The sequence below is a fragment of the Staurois parvus genome, unplaced genomic scaffold (genome assembly GCF_062004578.1).
Source record: "Staurois parvus isolate SC_StPar_1 unplaced genomic scaffold, SC_StPar_1.0 ptg000153l, whole genome shotgun sequence".
In the NCBI taxonomy this organism is placed as follows: Eukaryota; Metazoa; Chordata; class Amphibia; order Anura; family Ranidae; genus Staurois; species Staurois parvus.
This window is the reverse complement of record NW_028317949.1, coordinates 22,112,583-22,137,146: the sequence shown is the minus strand read 5'-3', so window position 1 is coordinate 22,137,146 and position 24,564 is coordinate 22,112,583.

Here is a 24,564-nt window from a genome sequence, read left to right as displayed (position 1 = left end):
CTCTTTGTGTCTAACTTGTTCGCCACCCCTGGTATATACAGTATACCGGAATTTTTTTTAATACTAGTAATCAACAACTTATAGCAGGACTGCAATATTTCAGTGGACAAACTGACACTAACTGACACTTTGTGGGAACCAGTGACACTAATACAGAGGTCAGTGCTAAAATCATACACTGTACTAATGACACTTGCTGGGAAGGGGTTAAACATCTAGGGTGATTAAGGGGTTAACTGTGTACCTACCTATGTATAATGTGTACTGTGTGCGCTGTTTTCACTAGGTAATGTGCTGGGTTCTATTCCCTGCTTTTCAGGGAAAGGAAATCCAACACATTGCTGCTAACAGGACACAGCTCTGCTGTGTTTACATAGGAAGAGATGTGTTCTGTCTGGCTCCTAGATCAGGGGTCTCCAAACTTTCAAACAACGGCCAGTTTACTACCCTTCAAACTTTATGGGGGATGGACTGCGGCCAGTGGGGGTAGAAAATGCTCTAGCATTGGTGGGAGTAAACCGTGCCAAAAGGGCCAATTATATCACTGGTGTCAGTGGGAGGAATAGGGCCCCATTATTGGTGACAGTGAGAGAATTAGTTCCCCATCTCTGATGTCGGTGGAAGCAATAGTGTCTCATCATTTGTATCAATGGGATGAACAGTGCCGCGTATCAGCGGAAGGAGTAGGGCCCCAAGGGCCAGATGAAGGCAAGCCGAGGGCCATATATGGCCCTCAGACCACAGTTTGGAGACCCCTGTCCTAAATGATCGGCGGGTGCCAGATGTCATCCACTCGCTGATCGGCTTTTTCTGTGACAAATCACAGCAGAAGAAGCGTTCCCGCTACCAGGAAGTGCAAAATCACGTATATATACGTGCTTTTGCACAGACCAGCTGCCCTGTAGCAGTACATCTGCTATGGGGATTTGGCAAGTGGTTAATATATTTCCCACACATAGCATGGGTATACGTAAAACTACAGAATTGGGTATATACTATAGAACTGAGGATATGACATGTGTTAGCCTTTCTTAATGTTTGAACTGATTATGCACCAGACATTGCATGTTGTGTATCGCACTGTTTACTGGTCAGGAAATACAGGAGGCTGAGCAAAGGATGAACAAAAGAGTACTGGTTCCAGGAGTGCACTTGTAATCAGAGAATGTCTGGGACATAGTTCAGTGGAACATGCAGGTGGGTCAGTACAGGTGGCAGTCAGAAGCACACTCAATTAATAGGTCAGTGTCATTTCATGCAGGAGGCCAGGAGGCAGAGATGTGGTCAGTATGTAGGCAATGGATCAGTCCAGTGGGGCAGGAAGAAATTTGGTAGACAAACCAAGGTCAGTTCAGGCAGCAGGCATAGACATGGTCAGTATGCAGGAAAATGTGATAGGTAGAAACATAGATCATAAAAAGGCCAGAGTCAGGTGGTAGGCAGAGGCATGGTTGGTATGCAGGCAAATAGTTGGTCCAGGCAGGAAGCAGAAACATGGTTGATATACAGGCCAGGGTTAGTGCAGTCTAGAGATAGAGGTGTAGTCCGTATGCAGGCAAAGGGTCAGTTCAGGTGACAGGCAGAAATGTGTTTGAGAAAACAAGCAAAGAGTTGGTACACAGGAGTTCAGATACAGGCAAATGGCATCTAGTAAAGCATAAGAGAAAAATATTGAATTTATCGTCCCATATTCTAACTACAGATGAAACCTCCTTACTTAAGAAGGGATTACATTTTGCTACAACAAACCTCCCGAATTCTTTTGTAAAGTTTGGAGATTTAAATAAATGTGTCTGCAAACTTACTTTAAAGTCCTTTCCACATGAAGGAATATTCTGCCAGTGTCCATACGAATTCTCCATTAGGAGAATTAGAGATGGACGATTTGAATTCAGACAATAGGTTGGCCCTGGAGCCTTTGGAAGATCTATTAGCTGAACAATGCTTTATTGAGGATGCTCCCATTACACATACTAGCTTCAAACCACCTTCCACATTCTATCCTTCTCATTCTAAGGGCTCTTGCATAGAAACCTTTTATCAGGTGACCTATTCAGATATACTAAAATGATGCTCCATGGCCCACTCCACCCACTCCAAGTATAACAATTTGAATACATCTGAAACCATTGCTTTAGACCAGTTAGCTAGAAACAATGAATTGGTCATAAAGCAATCTGATAAGGAAGGGGTGATTGTTATCCAAAATAAGTCAGTTTACTTGAGGGAAGCAGAAAGACATCTTTCTGACCAAAATACACTGCTCAAAAAAATTAAAGGAACACTTTGAAAATACATCAGATCTCAATGGGGAAAAATATCATGCTGAATATCTATAAGACTGGGTAAGGACTGAGTAATGTGTTTGGAACATAAGGCAGAGGCACAGATATCTCTTGTTTGTTGGAACGTAGGGATGTCCCATTGTTTCATGGAAATTAAAATTATCAACCTACAGAGTACTGAATTCAAAGACACCCCAAAAATCATAGTGAAAAAATTATGTAGCAGGCTAGTTCATTTTGCTGAAATTTCATTGCAGCAACTCAAAATGGTACTCAGTAGTTTGTATGGCCCCCATGTGCTTGTATGCATGCTTGACAACGTCGGCGCATGCTCCTAATGAGACGACAGATGGTGTCCTGGGGTATTTCCTCCTAGATCTGGAACAGGGCATCACTGAGCTGCTGGACAGTCTGAGGTGCAACCTGGTGATGTTGGATGGACCAAAACATGAACATGATATCCCAGAGGTTTTCTATTGGATTTAAGTCAGGCGAGCGTGGGGGCCATTCAATGGTATCAATTCCTTTATCCTCCAGGAACTGCCTGCTTACTCTCACCACATGAGGCTGGGCATTGTTGTGCACCAGGAAGAACCCAGGATCCACTGCACCAGAATAGGGTATGACAATAGGTACAAGGATTTCATCCCGATACATAATGGCAATCAGGATGCCATTGTCTAGCCTGTAGAGGTCTGTGCGTCCCTCCATGGATATGTCTCCCCAGACCATCACTGACCCACTACCAAAATGGTCATGCTGAACGATATTACAGGCAGCATAACATTCTCCATGGTTTCTTCAGACCCTTTCACATCTGTCACATGTGCTCAGGGTGAACTTGCTCTCATTTGTGAAAGGGCACAAATGGCGGACCTGCCAATTCTGGGGTTCAATAGCAAATGCCAATCAAGCTCTATGGTGCTGGGCAGTGAGCACAAAACCCACTAGAGGACGTCGGGCCCTCAGACCACCCTCATGAAGTCTGTTTCTGATTGTTTGGTCAGAGACATTCACACCAGTGGCCTGCTGGAGGTCATTTTGTAGGGCTCTGGCAGGGCTCATCCTGTTCCTCCTTGCACAAAGGTGCAGATACCGGTCCTGCTGATAGGTTAAGAGCCTTCTACGGCCCTGTCCAGCTCTCCTAGAGTAACTGCCTGTCTCCTGGAATCTCCTCCATGCTCTTCAGACTGTGCTGGGAGACACAGCAAACCTTCTTGCAATGGAACGTATTGATGTGTCATCCTGGAGGAGTTGGACTGCCTGTGCAACCTCTGTAGGGTCCAGGTATCACCTCATGCTACCAATAGTGACACTGACCCTAGCCAAATGCAAAACTAGTGAAAAACAGTCAGAAAAGATGAGTAGGGAAAAAAATGTCAGTGACCTCCACCTGTAAAACCATTCCTGTTTTGGGGTTCATCTCACTGTTGCCCATCTAGTGCACATGTTGTTAATTTCATTAACACCAAAGCAGCTGAAACTGATTAACAACCCTCTCTGCTAGTTAGCTGACCAGATCAATATCCCAGGAGTTTAACTGACTTGATGCTATACTCTTATTAAAATGTGTTCCTTTAATTTTTTTGAGCAGTGTACCTACTATAAACTTGCCACAGACCCTCTTATTACATTTAGGTCTGAACTCAAAACTGTGTATCATCATCCTTGGGCCCAGACTCCTAATTCCACATAGCCCATATGGAGAGAGGAATCCATAAAGAACTTCATAGAACAACCCCTAACTTTACAATGCCTTTTTCCAGATTCATAGTTTAAGTGTAATCTTAAACAGGGCAGATAATAGAGTAAAATGTATACTTTTATTCTACAGCAACACTATTTTTTGTTTAAATAAACACCTGTCAAAAAAAGAAAAGGGTGCTTTTTTGTTTGTTACTAAAAAGGATTAAAAATTAAATTTTTGCAAGACAATAACACAATTTGTGTTTGTTCTTAAAAAACTATATATATATATATATATATATATATATATATATATATATATATATATATATATATATCCTGTCTGTTATTTAAAAAAAAAATGTATATATATATATATATATATATATATATATATCTCCCTGTTATCTCAAGTACTGGTTGCATAAACAGGTGCATAGCAAAAATGTAAAACCTTCTCTGGTTCATAGGGGTTACAGGTGTGAGAGGAGAAGTGGTAAAGCGAGATAAGCATCTTTATATTTGGGAATCACAATGACACTTTGGGCTAAAATTTCAGCTCTGTGTAGCATTTGTTGTCAAGTTTTGCTTAGACTGAGTAAAATTTTTAATTCTGTTGTAATTTTGAAGAATGTGCTTTTGTGATATGCATTCAGAGATGCAGTTTCTTGTGAAAAGCAGAAATGTGTGGCTTGGCAACCCCATTCGATACTTAAAGAAGAAAAAGAGAAATCTTTCCCATTCTTATTTTTCTAAAGTTCTTATCACTTTTTTTGCTATTGCACTTTGCTATTATTGAATAGTAACTGCAATTTGAATAGTCCAAAGGAAGTTTTTTTATATGGGGGATATTATTTTCTGCAATTGGCATTATGGAAAATTTGGAAGCTAAAATAACATTTTATGATATGTTGTGCATTTACCAGTCTTACATTAGATACATTTGTAAATTGCTCCACTGATTTACCTTCAGTTTTATTTTTTAACGTCAAGTGAATCCTAGCATGAAATTCTTAAATTACAAATCCTTTGATAAAATCAGTTACAGTAGTTTGAACTAAAAGGAGGGAACAGAAACTCTTAACAAAAATGCACTTTTAAACATTTAGCTTAATACATTGCTTTTATATATTAAAGAACATATATTTATTTGTGAAACCATAAATTCTAACTGCTTGTTGTGCTTTTTCAGATGCAGTCTCTTCTATATCTAAAGCTGGAGATGAACCACTGAACAGAGGCTGCCCTAATGACTGCTATTCCTTCAGAATATAATTAGCCTTCAGAGAGACTAATGGACCCTTCCAAGAAATTGAAAACTCAATTAATACACATTCAATCAATACTAGTTTTGTTTCATTTCTATCTTAAAGATTGTAAAATTCCATAAAATTCAAAATACAATACCCTGTGATATAATTGTAATATACTACATACTAATTTACTTCAAGTGGTAGCCTTCAGAGCCCATTTACAATTTACCTTTAACACCCTCTACTGTATCGCAGTGCCATTTATTTTGAATAACATACTAATGCACCTGTATTGTGGTGTGCCACAGTGCCCAACAATGCAGAGTAGTGTTACAAAATGAAACAAATGTGACATAATGTTACAAAAAATTGTCATATAGTATATGATGTACCATGTTAGGGTGCTTTGGCAGCCCATTTTATTTCAATGGGCCATCTTTGCACAACTCACATGAAATCATCCATTAATAAATGAATAATGATGTCAATTTCTGTATATATACATATGCACATTGTATTTATTATTATTATTTACTGTGGTTGGAATTGTTATGCCCAGAGGTGTACATTTATTAAGCAGAGATAATTTATCTCATTTCAGTTCTCAGGGAAAAATGGTCTCCTCTATCCTCCTATTTATGAAGCGGAGAACATTTGTTCTCAGAAGAAGTGAGAGGAGGTTTTTCCTCTGACAACAGCTGAGATCTGTGTAGAAGAGAGAGGGCTGCATGTGATCTTGTGAGATAATTGTGTGATTACAGATCACCTGACTTTAAACAGTGAAACCAAAGTTAAAAAGACCATGTAATTACATGAAAATAACAAGCACTGGCCACTGGTACTTTTTTTTACGCACATTTTGGCACATTCTTTTAATGTGTTTTTTTACTCCTTTTTATTGCGCATGTTGGAATTATTTATGTACATTTTGCCGTGTTTTTAACACACTGTATTTTTTACATGCATTTTTGTGTGGGTCTTTTAATGTGCATTTTGACCATTTTCTAAACAAACATTTAGGAGGTTAAACACACATTTCGGCACAGGTTATTTGAACATGCATTTTGGTGTGCTTTGTGACACGTATTTTGGTACATTTTTAACATGCATTTTTATATGTTTTTTATTTATATGTTGGCAAACAGCACATCTACTAGCCACTTTTGGGTGCCATTAATCAATAATAGCACCACAAACATGACATGCATTTTGCATGCCTTTCCAGAACACACACAAAAACACAGGTAAAAATTAGCCAAAATACATGTTAAAAAAGCACCAAAATGCACATAAACATTGTGTTGAAAAAAGCAGCAAAAGGTTCAATAAAAACTGCACCGAAATGTTCATTAAAAAGACCCAAAAAGCCAAATTGAACCTTTTTGGGCATGGACTGTTGTGTGTTTTTTCAATGCGCATTTTGGTGCGTTGATCACATACTTGTCAAATGACAAAATGTTCTGCAAATGCATGTCTGCTAACAGCATTTGGGGTTAACAATGAATGGCACCCAAAAGCGCACTGCATATTTTAACACAGTTTTAGCACAATATGGAATCGTAGCAAGAATCTACCAACAATTCTGCATTGCTCAGATGTGAATGGGTCCTAAACGACAATACATTATAACTATACTGTATGTGTGTGTGTCATATATATATATATATATATATATATATATACTCTACAATATATATAAAACACAAATATACATATATAAATACATAAACATATATAGTTATAATAATTTATATCAATGTTTAACCCCCGCTGGTGTTGATATTAGGAAAACAGAAGCCTTCTTATTCACAACACAGCAGCTTCTCACCGCTGACTCCGCCCCTTGAAGACGTCAAGTGACGAAACGTGTTGGGCCTGGCCTAGTGGACGTGACGTTGGAACGTTCCCCCCAGCTGTCGGCTGTGTTGATCGCAGTGCAGGAGGTTCGTCCCTTGGTTTTTCCCTTGTGGATGTGGCATTTTAGAGGCTGTCATTGCTGGTGTCGGCTAGACACCTTCTTTGTGAGTGCAATACTTTATTAATAAAATTTTACTGGTTTTAAACGTACTGCACCATCATATCTCTTCTTATTCCTCGAGCTTTGCCCATGTTATTGGAAGATCATTTGCTACTTAGCTGTTCCATATGTGCTGCCTAGCTGTTCCATATGTGCTGATTGGATCACTATTGGTTGCTGTTCCTCTACTGAGATATCCTGCAAATCATCGCTCCCAGAGCAAAATGCTATCATGCTGGTTTATAATATAATCAGCATATAGCTCTGGTGAGTGTATTCATTTCATCTGGTGTCGGATTTGCACATGGGTGTTTGTTTTCAAGATTGACATTAAGTTGATATTGGACTATCACTGTTATGGTGGCTGGACTTATGTTTATATTTATGAATTCATTTATTTTTATTATTTATCCTTGCATGTTTTGTGAATAATTAGCGCACTCTTTATTTGTACACCATTTTACCTTTTTGGTTAGAGGTGCTGCTTATTATTTGATTTATTTTGCATTTTCTGTGGCACTTCTTATATCTGCTACATAGCTTCTCACCCATATTCTACAGTTCTGGTCTGGAGAATCTGGGACAATATTTTACAGATATTTTACAGAGATGGCCAGATCTCACCTTCATAAACTGGCGATCCCTGTACAAGTGAATGACAGAAGGGTGTGTCCTGTGATGAGAAGTGAAGAAAATGTTCTCCGCTCCTCACCTCAGCTTCAGAACTGGCATACCTGAGAGATCAGCTGGGATCATCAGGATCTCGGCTTTTCTTTCTTTCATAAAAGGACACCTTAATCTACACCTTAAAAGTATTTTATTGTAATAAAATTAACTGATAACAATGATAACTATGTGAATGTCTTCTATCAAGGTTTATAATAATATATTTTGAGGCATTGAAGGCTGTCCTAAAAACTAATTTTTTTTGGAGGGGGAATTTGCTTTTTTAAAATGTTTTATGGGTGTGTATTTTTGTTTTTGAGTTTTCTTTTTTTCTATTTACATTTTTTAATCTATTGTATTTACACCTACATTTGTATTACTTCCTTTATCTTCTGTGTAGTAATTTCTCACTTCCTGTTGTATCTGACACCTGTCAAATATATAGGAAGTTGGTGGATTTTCAATCACTAAAACCCATTAAATAGATAAGACCTGGTGATAAATCCCCTAAATGGTGACAAAGACAACAATAAAAAGTTACCTTCTAATGTGTAATCTTTCCAATCTCAATGAAAATCAGAAAACATAGCTTAGGTTAGACTTTAATGAGGATTTAAGTTGCTATCCCTTAAGTGTTTAGACTCAACTATGAGGTAATGCAGAATATTTTACAAATCTGAATCTTGATCCTCTGGGTTTGTACACTGAACATGCCCTACCAAATATAATGAGCCCCCCAGGGTCACTGGACTATAGGTCTCTGCACCAAGATCTTAGGTAAGTGAGTTAAAAATCTAATCTGGCTACAGCTGATAGTTCAGTTTGAGGGTACCTATCAGGACAAAACACCAGAGTATTTTATTCTCTGATAAACCCCAATGGAAAACTTCCCTGCCAATTGTTCAGCACTTGACTGGAGCCTGTATGAATAAAAAATGAATGTATGTCAAACTTTTTTTGGTGAAAACATAACAATATATAAGTTTAGTAGTAGCTCATTCTTGTTCATATGTTCTGCTTTTTCTTTCTGAATTAAAGCCAATTGTTTAAAAAAAAAAGTTTAGTAAATATAGAATCCAGCAAATGAAATGGAACTATGGCAAGAATATAGTTTAGAGTTCCTAAATGATGAAATTGGAAAGTAAATTAACCCACTGACATCCAAAGTAATATTTTGTGTTTATTAACAAACGTGTCTAGATGTTTTTTTCCATCAGGATGTAGAAGGAAGCTGTGGGATGCTGGGTCGCTTAAAGCAGTAGGAGTTCACAGCAAGGGTCATAAGCAGTGTAGAGGGAATGTTTTCCCTTAGGCAGCTCTCCCGGGAGCAGAGGCTGAAGGTCAGCTCTTTTGCTCGTATAGGGCTGGATTTAAAAAGAGGGAATCCCCAAAAGCAGACCATATCAAATGTCATGACATCAATTTATAAAGAATTTACTTATCTTAAGCTTTTCATAACTAGACTTCATAAGCATATATTAAAAGGTAGAACAAATATATCTTAATTCTTTTTTAGAGAAATTCAAGAGTGTTAATATAGTCCCTAACACTTACTATAATATAAACATCAATCACAGAAAACAAAGTAGCCACACTCCCAAGTAATTAGCCATAATGATATGGATCGAATGTACAGCAAAATCATCTGAACTCCTCCCAATGACGCATTTCACTTGTAATGAGTAGAGTTTACTAACAAGCTCATTAGTAGTGAAAAATGTCAAACAGAGGTGCAGGGGGGTTTGTTGTACAGCAGATCCATTAACAATCACAGACTATAGCTTTTTACTCTGGAGTGAGGCTACTTCTTTCTGCCTGTGATTGAATATGGAGTAGAGGACCACACGGGGCCTGCACCAGGGGCTATGTCTGTGGGGGCACTTGAACAGGGCATTGGATCTCTTACATAACAAATATATTAGGCCTGCTTTTGGGAAAGTATGCATTCAGGACTAAAAGGCTCTTTACACATCACATGGTCCACTAAGAAAGAATAAGTTGTTGCTTGTAGTATTGAACATAGCAAATAAACTGCATATTGCGTACAAACCATTCAGGTATTTTGACTTTAGAATATGGTCCATAATCCAACTACATACAGATATTGACAATTATATACAGTAATATTACATTGCACAATACAACAAGCAAGCAATCACACAGATAAATCAATTACCTTCCGCTAAGCAACTTAAGTCATGATCAGTAATATTCAGATATTCTGTCATTTAACTTTGGTTTTATAGATTAAAAACTTATCTTTCAAATAAAACTGAAAATTCTAAAGGGAATTGGTCTTAAGGGAAATAGGGAGGCTGCCATTGCTAATCGCTGTTTCTAGGAATGTTTACCTATCATATTGACTCTCCCACTTTATTGTTTTCTGAATCACTGACCCAAAACAAGTAAGCAGATAATGACTTCTGATCTCACTTTCTCAATATGTATACTTGTTTCAGACCAGTGATTCAGAGAGTATTTTAGAAAATAGATCAACAAAATAGCCAAACAACTACTGGATTATATCTTATGCAGTGTTGCGCTGTTTATTGACTTAAAATGAATCAATACATCACATCAAATAGTTTATCCAAGAAGTGTAGAGCTTATCCCATGTGTTAGCAAATATGTGTTCTTATATATTGTTCCCCAATTATAGCTCAATTTATAGTACTATAGATATATATATATTAAAAAAAATAATATATATATATATATATATATATATATATAGAACGTGTCCTGTGTGCTGGAAAATATTTGCTATAATAATCTACACACACAAAAAAAAACCTCAATTTGGTCCATACATCAAATAATTCCAAAAAGTATAGATTACAGTTAGAGATGAGCGAATCGAACTTGGCGAAGTGGAATTCGTTTCGAATATTAGGAAAATTTCGATTCGCGACGAATCCGAAAACTAGCAGACTTCGGATGCGCGAATCGAAATTTTTCCTAAAATGGCGGCGACATGTGCGGCGACGGAGCGGGGATCTCTGGGAAGGCGCGCAGACAAGGCGCGCTGACCCATTATGCATTCATTCATGACATGTGATCGCATTAGCCAATCAGCAGCCAGCCAGCCAGCACTGTGTAATTGTCGAGCTATAAATTGCGGCCATTTTAGAATTCTGCATTAGCCTCCAGTCATTCAAGAGAGGCAGAGCTGTCTGTATTCAGGGAGAGAGTTAGGGCCACAGAATCGTTACTTAGGGACACAGAATCGTTACTTAGGGACACAGAACCGTTACTTAGGGCCACAGAACCGTTACTTAGGGCCACAGAAACGTTACTTAGGGACACAGAACCGTTACTTAGGGACACAGAATCGTTACTTAGGGCCACAGAACCGTTACTTAGGGACACAGAACCGTTACTTAGGGCCACAGAACCGTTACTTAGGGCCACAGAACCGTTACTTAGGGACACAGAACCGTTACTTAGGGACACAGAACCGTTACTTAGGGCCACAGAACCGTTACTTAGGGCCACAGAACCGTTACTTAGGGACACAGAATTGTTACTTAGGGACACAGAATTGTTACTTAGGGCCACAGAACCGTTACTTAGGGCCACAGAACCGTTACTTAGGGACACAGAATTGTTACTTAGGGACACAGAATTGTTACTCAGGGACAGACACAGAATTGTTACTGAGGGACACAGAATTGTTACTGAGGGACACAGAATTGTTACTGAGGGACACAGAATTGTTACTCAGGGACACAGAATTGTTACTGAGGGACACAGAATTGTTACTGAGGGACACAGAATTGTTACTCAGGGACACAGAATTGTTACTGAGGGACACAGAATTGTTACTCAGGGACACAGAATTGTTACTCAGGGACACAGAATTGTTACTGAGGGACACAGAATTGTTACTGAGGGACAGACACAGAATTGTTACTGAGGGACACATAATTGTTACTGAGGGACACAGAATTGTTACTCAGGGACACAGAATTGTTACTCAGGGACAGACACAGAATTGTTACTGAGGGACACAGAATTGTTACTGAGGGACACAGAATTGTTACTGAGGGACACAGAATTGTTACTGAGGGACACAGAATTGTTACTCAGGGACACAGAATTGTTACTGAGGGACACAGAATTGTTACTCAGGGACACAGAATTGTTACTGAGGGACACAGAATTGTTACTCAGGGACACAGAATTGTTACTCAGGGACACAGAATTGTTACTGAGGGACACAGAATTGTTACTGAGGGACAGACACAGAATTGTTACTGAGGGACACAGAATTGTTACTGAGGGACACAGAATTGTTACTCAGGGACACAGAATTGTTACTCAGGGACAGACACAGAATTGTTACTGAGGGACACAGAATTGTTACTGAGGGACACAGAATTGTTACTGAGGGACACAGAATTGTTACACAGGGACACAGAATTGTTACTCAGGGACACAGAATTGTTACTCAGGGAAACAGAATTGTTACTGAGGGACACAGAATTGTTACTGAGGGACACATAATTGTTACTGAGGGACACATAATTGTTACTCAGGGACACAGAATTGTTACTCAGGGACACAGAATTGTTACTCAGGGACAGACACAGAATTGTTACTGAGGGACACAGAATTGTTACTGAGGGACACAGAATTGTTACTGAGGGACACAGAATTGTTACTCAGGGACAGACACAGAATTGTTACTCAGGGACAGACACAGAATTGTTACTGAGGGACACAGAATTGTTACTGAGGGACACAGAATTGTTACTGAGGGACACAGAATTGTTACTCAGGGACAGACACAGAATTGTTACTGAGGGACACAGAATTGTTACTGAGGGACACAGAATTGTTACTCAGGGACACAGAATTGTTACTCAGGGACACAGAATTGTTACTCAGGGACAGACACAGAATTGTTACTCAGGGACACAGAATTGTTACTCAGGGACACAGAATCGTTGAATTAAAGAGTATGTCAGACAACACGCAGAGGAGTGGCAGAGGAGGCAATGTTTTAGGAGCGAGCAGACGTGGCAGCAGAGGAAGGGGTCGAGGCAGCACTAGTCGTAGCCAGAGGCCAGTGCTCCCGGTGTCATCCAGCGGTCGTGTCTCCACCGACAACCCTGCCGTCATCGATTGGTTGGCTCGGTCGTCTTCCTCTTCCCAGGTCACCTCTGACACCTACAGCCAACGGTCGGTGGGTAAGTCAGACACAACCGTTAGTTGGCATGGCCCGGGAGCAAGCCCACTGAAATCACGTGTCCTCTACCTGCCCCTGTCCTTTGGTGTTCCCTCACCAAGCGAAGTATCGCATGCTGTGGGCTCAGCCCCACTGTACAGTGAGGAAGAGCTAACAGAGGGCGGTCAGGAACGGGGGGAGACATCCGCCTCTTCAGCAGCCAGGCGAAGAAGTACTGGCGAGGAGAGTGGCTCGGTAGCCGGTCTAGAGACAGGTCTGTCTCCTGACCCAGACGCAGCCGAGGGGGCTAGTAGTGAGGCGGAGACCCTAATTGATGATGATGAGGCTGATCGCACTTGGCAGCCTCGTCGTCATCAGGCTATTGCTTCCGCATCATCAGGAGAAGAGGGTGGCAGCTTGGCAGCGAGCAAAACAGTCGGTGGGTTGCCCAGGAGGCAGCAGGGTCGCAGCAGTGTCAGTGGAGGCAAACGGCCACAGAGTAGAGCACCAGCTCCACTGCAGCCTACCACCACGGCCAGTAGTGGTGCTGGTGTGCACGGAGGAAGTAGCAGTCAGCCAGTGAGGAGTATCGGGGGCAAAGTTTCCTACTCGGCGGTGTGGCAATTTTTCGTCAAGCCGCCCGAGGAAGTAAACGTAGCAGTATGTCGACTATGTGGCCAGAAAGTCAAGCGTGGCCAGGGGGCCCATGTTGGGACTACAGTGTTGCGTCAGCATATGCAGCGTCGCCATTTTGTGGCCTGGGAAAACCGTGATAAAGATACGGCGGTTCTGCCTGCCCCAGCCCCCGCTCCATCACCCGCTCCGTTACTTGCTCCGTCACCCGACGTCAATCACCCTCTATCAGCCAGTCAAGGCTCCAACACCTCTGCTGAGGGGAGTTGTCGCTCGTTGGCATCTTCCGCTCGTTCAGATGCTCCTTCTCCTGATACTCCTCTTCACGGATTCCGTCAGCAGTCTTTCTTGGAATCCGTTTCCAAGAGACAACAGTTTGCGAGCACGCACCCGACGGTGCAAAAGCTGAACGTCCTCCTGTCCAAGTTGCTGGTGCTGCAGTCCCTCCCTTTCCAAGTGGTGGACTCAGCACCTTTCCGAGAAATGATGGCTTGTGCCGCGCCGCGGTGGAGAGTGCCAAGCCGGCATTTCTTCGCCAAAAAGGCAGTGCCAGCCCTGCATTCACATGTAGAAGAGATGGTGGGCCAGTCTTTGAGCATGTCGGTCTGTGCCAAAGTGCACGGCAGCGCCGACGTGTGGAGCTGTAACTACGGTCAGGGACAGTACATGTCATTTACGACCCACTGGGTGAACGTGGTGCCGGCACAGCCGCACCAGCAACTTGGACAGGTCACGCCGCTTTTGCCTCCACGTTTGCACGTCCTTGGTCCACAAAAGATGTCCGCCTCTACCACCTCTTCTTCCGCCGTGTCCTCAGCCGCCACCCCCGTGCCAAGTCCCATTACCCGACCGGCATATCACATGTGCAGGGCGCAACGGTGTCACGCTGTGCTGCACCTGGTATGCCTTGGCGAACGTAGTCACACAGAGGAGGAACTTCTGAGTGTAATGAACAGAGAAATCGACAGATGGCTGTCTCCGCGCAAACTGAAAATCGGAACCATGTTGACCGACAACGGAAAGAACATGGTGTCTGCTCTGCGTCAAGGAAGGTTGTGCCATGCGCCATGCATGGCTCACGTGTTCAATCTGGTTGTCAAGCGGTTCCTAAAATCCACCATCCCACTGCAAGACATCCTTAAAATGTCACGTAAACTTTGCATGCATTTCAGCCATTCCTACACCGCAAAGCACACCCTCCTTGAGCTGCAGCGGCAGAACGGAATTCCACAGCATCGCCTGATCTGCGACGTTGCAACAAGGTGGAATTCAACCCTACACATGTTAGACCGCCTTTACGAACAGCGAAAGGCCATCATCGATTTCCTGATGTTACAAGCGGATAAAGGTACTCCCCTGTGTAACTTCGATGTCAGCCATTGGCAGCTCATGCGTGACACCTGCCGCTTGCTGAGGCCCTTTGAGGAGGCCACGCTATTCGTGAGTCGGCAGGACTATGGGATGAGCGACGTCATTCCTCTGTTGCACGTCCTGGAACAAATGCTGTTAACAATGGCTGGTCAGGGTGCGGTAGATGTGGCGCACAGATCTCAACGCCACATGACCCCTGTGGGGGCAGGACAGGAAGAAGAGGAGGAGGTAGAGGAGGACATTGGTGCTCAGGAATTATTGAGTGAAATGGGTGGTTTTTCCACTCAGCGGACAGGAGTGGAGGAGCAGGAGCATCTGGTAGAGGAGGAGGAGGAGACAGAGGACCCAGACGCACCGTGGCAGTATGCTGTGGAGATGGAGGCAGGGAGTCCCTCACATTCCTTGGCACAAATGGCCCATAGCATGCTCGGTTGCTTGCGTAGCGACAGCCGAATAATAACCATCAGACAGAGGGATGACTTTTGGCTGTCCACCTTGTTGGACCCTCGCTACCGTTCAAAAATGGTGGCCTTTTTCACACCTGCTGAGAGGGAGGCCAAAATAACGTACTATAAAAACCACCTATGTAGTCAGTTGGTCTCTGCCTTTCTGCGCCAGCGTCCATCCTCAGACACTGTGGGCCCTGTGCGCTCGCGTTCCGCTGCCATGGCAGCAGGGGAGGGGTGGGGTGGTAGGAGCAGTGGCAGCTCCACCAGCAGCGGCTGCCTCAGTCTGCAGTCGATGATGAGTAGCTTTCTTCACCAGCGCAGTGAGGAAACTACTAACCAGCCGCAGCAGCAGCAGCATCAGGTGGACCTGGAGCAGGACCTCAAACAACAGGCTTGGGCCTACTTGGACAGCACCCTGCCAACCGAGGTAGACAATCCCCTTGACTACTGGGCAACGAAACTTGACCTTTGGCCCCAACTAGCTGAATTTGCCCTTGAAAGGCTGTCATGCCCGGCCAGTAGCGTGGCATCGGAGCGCGTGTTTAGTGCGGCAGGAGGTATTGTAACTCCGCGGAGGACACGACTGTCCACCCAAAGTGTGGAGAGACTCACGTTTGTGAAAATGAATCAGGCGTGGATTAGTCTGGATTTCAAACCACCAGTTCCTGACACAACTGACTAAATCCGCCATGAATCATGCCCCTGCCATGTGCCACTTTCAGGTCTCCTCACACTGCTGGTGTGTTGAATTTTTTGACATAGGGTGCTGGCAGATTACGGGCCTCCCATAGCTGCTGCCAGGCCCCTAATCTGCCATGGGCCCCTATATACCGCCTCCTCATGCTGCTGCCAGGTCCAGAGTCTCTCATGGGTCCCTGTACGGCCTCCCATTGCTGCTGTCTCCATCGCCACACTCTGCCATGTGCCACTTTCAGGTTTCCTCACACTGCTGGTGTGTTCCATTTTGTCATAGGGTGCTGGCAGATTACGGGCCTCCCATTGCTGCTGCCAGGCCCCTAATCTGCCATGGGCCCCTATATACCGCCTCCTCATGCTGCTGCCAGGTCCAGAGTCTCTCATGGGTCCCTGTACGGCCTCCCATTGCTGCTGTCTCCATCGCCACACTCTGCCATGTGCCACTTTCAGGTCTCCTCACACTGCTGGTGTGTTCCATTTTGTCATAGGGTGCTGGCAGATTACGGGCCTCCCATTGCTGCTGCAAGGCCTGTAATCTGCCATGGGCCCCTGTACCGCCTCCTCATGCTGCTGCCAGGTCCAGAGTGTCTCATGGGTCCCTGTACGGCCTCCCATTGCTGCTGTCTCCATCGCCACACTCTGCCATGTGCCACTTTCAGGTCTCCTCACACTTCTTGGGTTTTCCATTTTGTCATAGGGTGCTGGCAGATTACGGGCCTCCCATTGCTGCTGCCAGGCCCGTAATCTGCCATGGGCCCCAGTACCGCCTCCTCATGCTGCTGCCAGGTCCAGAGTCTCTCATGGGTCCCTGTACGGCCTCCCATTGCTGCTGTCTCCATCACCACACTCTGCCATGTGCCACTTTCAGGTCTCCTCACACTGCTGGTGTGTTCCATTTTGTCATAGGGTGCTGGCAGATTACGGGCCTCCCATTGCTGCTGCCAGGCCCGTAATCTGCCATGGGCCCCTGTACCGCCTCCTCATGCTGCTGCCAGGTCCACAGTGTCTCATGGGTCCCTGTACGGCCTCCCATTGCTGCTGTCTCCATCGCCACACTCTGCCATGTGCCACTTTCAGGTCTCCTCACACTGCTGGTGTGTTCCATTTTTTCTTAGGGTGCTGGCAGATTACGGGCCTCCCATTGCTGCTGCCAGGCCTGTAATCTGCCATGGGCCCCCGTACCGCCTCCTCATGCTGCTGCCAGGTCCAGAGTCTCTCATGGGTCCCTGTACGGCCTCCCATTGCTGCTGTCTCCATCGCCACACTCTGCCATGTGCCACTTTCAGGTCTCCTCACACTGCTGGTGTGTTCCATTTTGTCATAGGGTGCTGGCAGATTACGGGCCTCCCATTGCTGCTGCCAGGCCCGTAATCTGCCATGGGCCCCCGTACCGACTCCTCATGCTGTGACGTTGCAACAAGGTGGAATTCAACCCTACACATGTTAGACCGCCTTTACGAACAGCGAAAGGCCATCACAGATTTCCTGATGTTACAAGCGGATAAAGGTACTCCCCTGTGTAACTTCGATGTCAGCCATTGGCAGCTCATGCGTGACACCTGCCGCTTGCTGAGGCCCTTTGAGGAGGCCACGCTATTCGTGAGTCGGCAGGACTATGGGATGAACAACGTCATTCCTCTGTTGCACGTCCTGGAACAAATGCTTTTAACAATGGCTGGTCAGGGTGCGGTAGACGTGGCGCACAGATCTCAACGCCACATGACCCCTGTGGGGGCAGGACAGGAAGAAGAGGAGGAGGTAGAGGAGGACATTGGTGCTCAGGAATTATTGAGTGAAATGGGTGGTTTTTCCACTCAGCGGACAGGAGTGGAGGAGCAGGAGCATCTGGTAGAGGAGGAGGAGGAGGAGACAGAGGACCCAGATGCACCGTGGCAGTATGCTGTGGAGATGGAGGCAGGGAGTCCCTCGCATTCCTTGGCACAAATGGCCCATAGCATGCTCGGTTGCTTGCGTAGCGACAGCCGAATAATAACCATCAGACAGAGGGATGACTTTTGGCTGTCCACCTTGTTGGACCCTCGCTACCGTTCAAAAATGGTGGCCTTTTTCACACCTGTTGAGAGGGAGGCCAAAATAACGTACTATAAAAACCACCTATGTAGTCAGTTGGTCTCTGCCTTTCTGCGCCAACGTCCATCCTCAGACACTGTGGGCCCTGTGCGCTCGCGTTCCGCTGCCATGGCAGCAGGGGAGGGGTGGGGTGGTAGGAGCAGTGGCAGCTCCACCAGCAGCGGCTGCCTCAGTCTGCAGTCGATGATGAGTAGCTTTCTTCACCAGCGCAGTGAGGAAACTACTAACCAGCCGCAGCAGCAGCAGCATCAGGTGGACCTGGAGCAGGACCTCAAACAACAGGCTTGGGCCTACTTGGACAGCACCCTGCCAACCGAGGTAGACAATCCCCTTGACTACTGGGCAACGAAACTTGACCTTTGGCCCCAACTAGCTGAATTTGCCCTTGAAAGGCTGTCATGCCCGGCCAGTAGCGTGGCATCGGAGCGCGTGTTTAGTGCGGCAGGAGGTATTGTAACTCCGCGGAGGACACGACTGTCCACCCAAAGTGTGGAGAGACTCACGTTTGTGAAAATGAATCAGGCGTGGATTAGTCTGGATTTCAAACCACCAGTTCCTGACACAACTGACTAAATCCGCCATGAATCATGCCCTAAACATGTGCCACTTTCAGGTCTCCTCACACTGCTGGTGCTGTCCATTTTGTCATAGGGTGCTTGCAGATTACGGGCCTCCCATTGCTGCTGCCAGGCCCGTAATCTGCCATGAGCCCCTGTACCGCCTCCTCATGCTGCTGCCAGGTCCAGAGTCTCTCATGGGTCCCTGTACGGCCTCCCATTGCTGCTGTCTCCATCGCCACACTCTGCCATGTGCCACTTTCAGGTCTCCTCACACTGCTGGTGTGTTCCATTTTGTCACAGGGTGCTGGCAGATTACGGGCCTCCCATTGCTGCTGCCAGGCCTGTAATCTGCCATGGGCCCCTGTACCGCCTCCTCATGCTGCTGCCAGGTCCAGAGTGTCTCATGGGTCCCTGTACGGCCTCCCATTGCTGCTGTCTCCATCGCCACACTCTGCCATGTGCCACTTTCAGGTCTCCTCACACTGCTGGTGTGTTCCATTTTGTCATAGGGTGCTGGCAGATTACGGGCCTCCCATTGCTGCTGCCAGGCCCGTAATCTGCCATGGGCCCCTGTACCGCCTCCTCATGCTGCTGCCAGGTCCAGAGTGTCTCATGGGTCCCTGTACGGCCTCCCATTGCTGCTGTCTCCATCGCCACACTCTGCCATGTGCCACTTTCAGGTCTCCTCACACTGCTGGTGTGTTCCATTTTGTCATAGGGTGCTGGCAGATTACGGGCCTCCCATTGCTGCTGCCAGGCCCGTAATCTGCCATGGGCCCCCGTACCGCCTCCTCATGCTGCTGCCAGGTCCAGAGTCTCTCATGGGTCCCTGTACGGCCTCCCATTGCTGCTGTCTCCATCGCCACACTCTGCCATGTGCCACTTTCAGGTCTCCTCACACTGCTGGTGTGTTCCATTTTGTCATAGGGTGCTGGCAGATTACGGGCCTCCCATTGCTGCTGCCAGGCCTGTAATCTGCCATGGGCCCCTGTACCGCTTCCTCATGCTGCTGCCAGGTCCAGAGTGTCTCATGGGTCCCTGTACGGCCTCCCATTGCTGCTGTCTCCATCGCCACACTCTGCCATGTGCCACTTTCAGGTCTCCTCACACTGCTGGTGTGTTCCATTTTGTCATAGGGTGCTGGCAGATTACGGGCCTCCCATTGCTGCTGCCAGGCCCGTAATCTGCCATGGGCCCCCGTACCGCCTCCTCATGCTGCTGCCAGGTCCAGAGTCTCTCATGGGTCCCTGTACTGCCTCCCATTGCTGCTGTCTCCATCGCCACACTCTGCCATGTGCCACTTTCAGGTCTCCTCACACTGCTGGTGTGTTCCATTTTGTCATAGGGTGCTGGCAGATTACGGGCCTCCCATTGCTGCTGCCAGGCCTGTAATCTGCCATGGGCCCCTGTACCGCTTCCTCATGCTGCTGCCAGGTCCAGAGTGTCTCATGGGTCCCTGTACGGCCTCCCATTGCTGCTGTCTCCATCGCCACACTCTGCCATGTGCCACTTTCAGGTCTCCTCACACTGCTGGTGTGTTCCATTTTGTCATAGGGTGCTGGCAGATTACGGGCCTCCCATTGCTGCTGCCAGGCCTGTAATCTGCCATGGGCCCCAGTACCGCCTCCTCATGCTGCTGCCAGGTCCAGAGTCTCTCATGGGTCCCTGTACGGCTTCCCATTGCTGCTGTCTCCATCGCCACACTCTGCCATGTGCCACTTTCAGGTCTCCTCACACTGCTGGTGTGTTCCATTTTGTCATAGGGTGCTGGCAGATTACGGGCCTCCCATTGCTGCTGCCAGGCCCGTAATCTGCCATGGGCCCCCGTACCGACTCCTCATGCTGTGACGTTGCAACAAGGTGGAATTCAACCCTACACATGTTAGACCGCCTTTACGAACAGCGAAAGGCCATCACAGATTTCCTGATGTTACAAGCGGATAAAGTTACTCCCCTGTGTAACTTCGATGTCAGCCATTGGCAGCTCATGCGTGACACCTGCCGCTTGCTGAGGCCCTTTGAGGAGTCCACGCTATTCGTGAGTCGGCAGGACCATGGGATGAACAACGTCATTCCTCTGTTGCACGTCCTGGAACAAATGCTGTTAACAATGGCTGGTCAGGGTGCGGTAGACGTGGCGCACAGATCTCAACGCCACATGACCCCTGTGGGGGCAGGACAGGGAGAAGAGGAGGAGGTAGAGGAGGACATTGGTGCTCAGGAATTATTGAGTGAAATGGGTGGTTTTTCCACTCAGCGGACAGGAGTGGAGGAGCAGGAGCATCTGGTAGAGGAGGAGGAGACAGAGGACCCAGATGCACCGTGGCAGTATGCTGTGGAGATGGAGGCAGGGAGTCCCTCGCATTCCTTGGCACAAATGGCCCATAGCATGCTCGGTTGCTTGCGTAGCGACAGCCGAATAATAACCATCAGACAGAGGGATGACTTTTGGCTGTCCACCTTGTTGGACCCTCGCTACCGTTCAAAAATGGTGGCCTTTTTCACACCTGTTGAGAGGGAGGCCAAAATAACGTACTATAAAAACCACCTATGTAGTCAGTTGGTCTCTGCCTTTCTGCGCCAACGTCCATCCTCAGACACTGTGGGCCCTGTGCTCTCGCGTTCCGCTGCCATGGCAGCAGGGGAGGGGTGGGGTGGTAGGAGCAGTGGCAGCTCCACCAGCAGCGGCTGCCTCAGTCTGCAGTCGATGATGAGTAGCTTTCTTCACCAGCGCAGTGAGGAAACTACTAACCAGCCGCAGCAGCAGCAGCATCAGGTGGACCTGGAGCAGGACCTCAAACAACAGGCTTGGGCCTACTTGGACAGCACCCTGCCAACCGAGGTAGACAATCCCCTTGACTACTGGGCAACGAAACTTGACCTTTGGCCCCAACTAGCTGAATTTGCCCTTGAAAGGCTGTCATGCCCGGCCAGTAGCGTGGCATCGGAGCGCGTGTTTAGTGCGGCAGGAGGTATTGTAACTCCGCGGAGGACACGACTGTCCACCCAAAGTGTGGAGAGACTCACGTTTGTGAAAATGAATCAGGCGTGGATTAGTCTGGATTTCAAACCACCAGTTCCTGACACAACTGACTAAATCCGCCATGAATCATGCCCCAAACTTGTGCCACTTTCAGGTCTCCTCACACTGCTGGTGCTGTCCATTGTGTCATAGGGTGCTGGCAGATTACGGGCCTCCCATTGCTGCTGCCAGGCCCGTAATCTGCCATGGGCCCCTGTACCGCCTCCTCATGCTGCTGCCAGGTCCAGAGTCTCTCATGGGTCCCTGTACGGCCTCCCATTGCTGCTGTCTCCATCGCCACACTCTGCCATGTGCCACTTTCAGGTCTCCTCACATTGCTGGTGTGTTCCATTTTGTCATAGGGTGCTGGCAGATTACGGGCCTCCCATTGCTGCTGCCAGGCCTGTAATCTGCCATGGGCCCCTGTACCGCCTCCTCATGCTGCTGCCAGGTCCAGAGTGTCTCATGGGTCCCTGTACGGCCTCCCATTGCTGCTGTCTCCATCGCCACACTCTGCCATGTGCCACTTTCAGGTCTCCTCACACTGCTGGTGTGTTCCATTTTGTCACAGGGTGCTGGCAGATTACGGGCCTCCCATTGCTGCTGCCAGGCCTGTAATCTGCCATGGGCCCCTGTACCGCCTCCTCATGCTGCTGCCAGGTCCAGAGTGTCTCATGGGTCCCTGTACGGCCTCCCATTGCTGCTGTCTCCATCGCCACACTCTGCCATGTGCCACTTTCAGGTCTCCTCACACTGCTGGTGTGTTCCATTTTGTCATAGGGTGCTGGCAGATTACGGGCCTCCCATTGCTGCTGCCAGGCCCGTAATCTGCCATGGGCCCCTGTACCGCCTCCTCATGCTGCTGCCAGGTCCAGAGTGTCTCATGGGTCCCTGTACGGCCTCCCATTGCTGCTGTCTCCATCGCCACACTCTGCCATGTGCCACTTTCAGGTCTCCTCACACTGCTGGTGTGTTCCATTTTGTCATAGGGTGCTGGCAGATTACGGGCCTCCCATTGCTGCTGCCAGGCCCGTAATCTGCCATGGGCCCCCGTACCGCCTCCTCATGCTGCTGCCAGGTCCAGAGTCTCTCATGGGTCCCAGTACGGCCTCCCATTGCTGCTGTCTCCATCGCTACACTCTGCCATGTGCCACTTTCAGGTCTCCTCACACTGCTGGTGTGTTCCATTTTGTCATAGGGTGCTGGCAGATTACGGGCCTCCCATTGCTGCTGCCAGGCCTGTAATCTGCCATGGGCCCCTGTACCGCTTCCTCATGCTGCTGCCAGGTCCAGAGTGTCTCATGGGTCCCTGTACGGCCTCCCATTGCTGCTGTCTCCATCGCCACACTCTGCCATGTGCCACTTTCAGGTCTCCTCACACTGCTGGTGTGTTCCATTTTGTCATAGGGTGCTGGCAGATTACGGGCCTCCCATTGCTGCTGCCAGGCCCGTAATCTGCCATGGGCCCCCGTACCGCCTCCTCATGCTGCTGCCAGGTCCAGAGTCTCTCATGGGTCCCTGTACTGCCTCCCATTGCTGCTGTCTCCATCGCCACACTCTGCCATGTGCCACTTTCAGGTCTCCTCACACTGCTGGTGTGTTCCATTTTGTCATAGGGTGCTGGCAGATTACGGGCCTCCCATTGCTGCTGCCAGGCCTGTAATCTGCCATGGGCCCCTGTACCGCTTCCTCATGCTGCTGCCAGGTCCAGAGTGTCTCATGGGTCCCTGTACGGCCTCCCATTGCTGCTGTCTCCATCGCCACACTCTGCCATGTGCCACTTTCAGGTCTCCTCACACTGCTGGTGTGTTCCATTTTGTCATAGGGTGCTGGCAGATTACGGGCCTCCCATTGCTGCTGCCAGGCCTGTAATCTGCCATGGGCCCCAGTACCGCCTCCTCATGCTGCTGCCAGGTCCAGAGTCTCTCATGGGTCCCTGTACGGCTTCCCATTGCTGCTGTCTCCATCGCCACACTCTGCCATGTGCCACTTTCAGGTCTCCTCACACTGCTGGTGTGTTCCATTTTGTCATAGGGTGCTGGCAGATTACGGGCCTCCCATTGCTGCTGCCAGGCCCGTAATCTGCCATGGGCCCCCGTACCGACTCCTCATGCTGTGACGTTGCAACAAGGTGGAATTCAACCCTACACATGTTAGACCGCCTTTACGAACAGCGAAAGGCCATCACAGATTTCCTGATGTTACAAGCGGATAAAGTTACTCCCCTGTGTAACTTCGATGTCAGCCATTGGCAGCTCATGCGTGACACCTGCCGCTTGCTGAGGCCCTTTGAGGAGGCCACGCTATTCGTGAGTCGGCAGGACTATGGGATGAACAACGTCATTCCTCTGTTGCACGTCCTGGAACAAATGCTGTTAACAATGGCTGGTCAGGGTGCGGTAGACGTGGCGCACAGATCTCAACGCCACATGACCCCTGTGGGGGCAGGACAGGAAGAAGAGGAGGAGGTAGAGGAGGACATTGGTGCTCAGGAATTATTGAGTGAAATGGGTGGTTTTTCCACTCAGCGGACAGGAGTGGAGGAGCAGGAGCATCTGGTAGAGGAGGAGGAGGAGGAGACAGAGGACCCAGATGCACCGTGGCAGTATGCTGTGGAGATGGAGGCAGGGAGTCCCTCGCATTCCTTGGCACAAATGGCCCATAG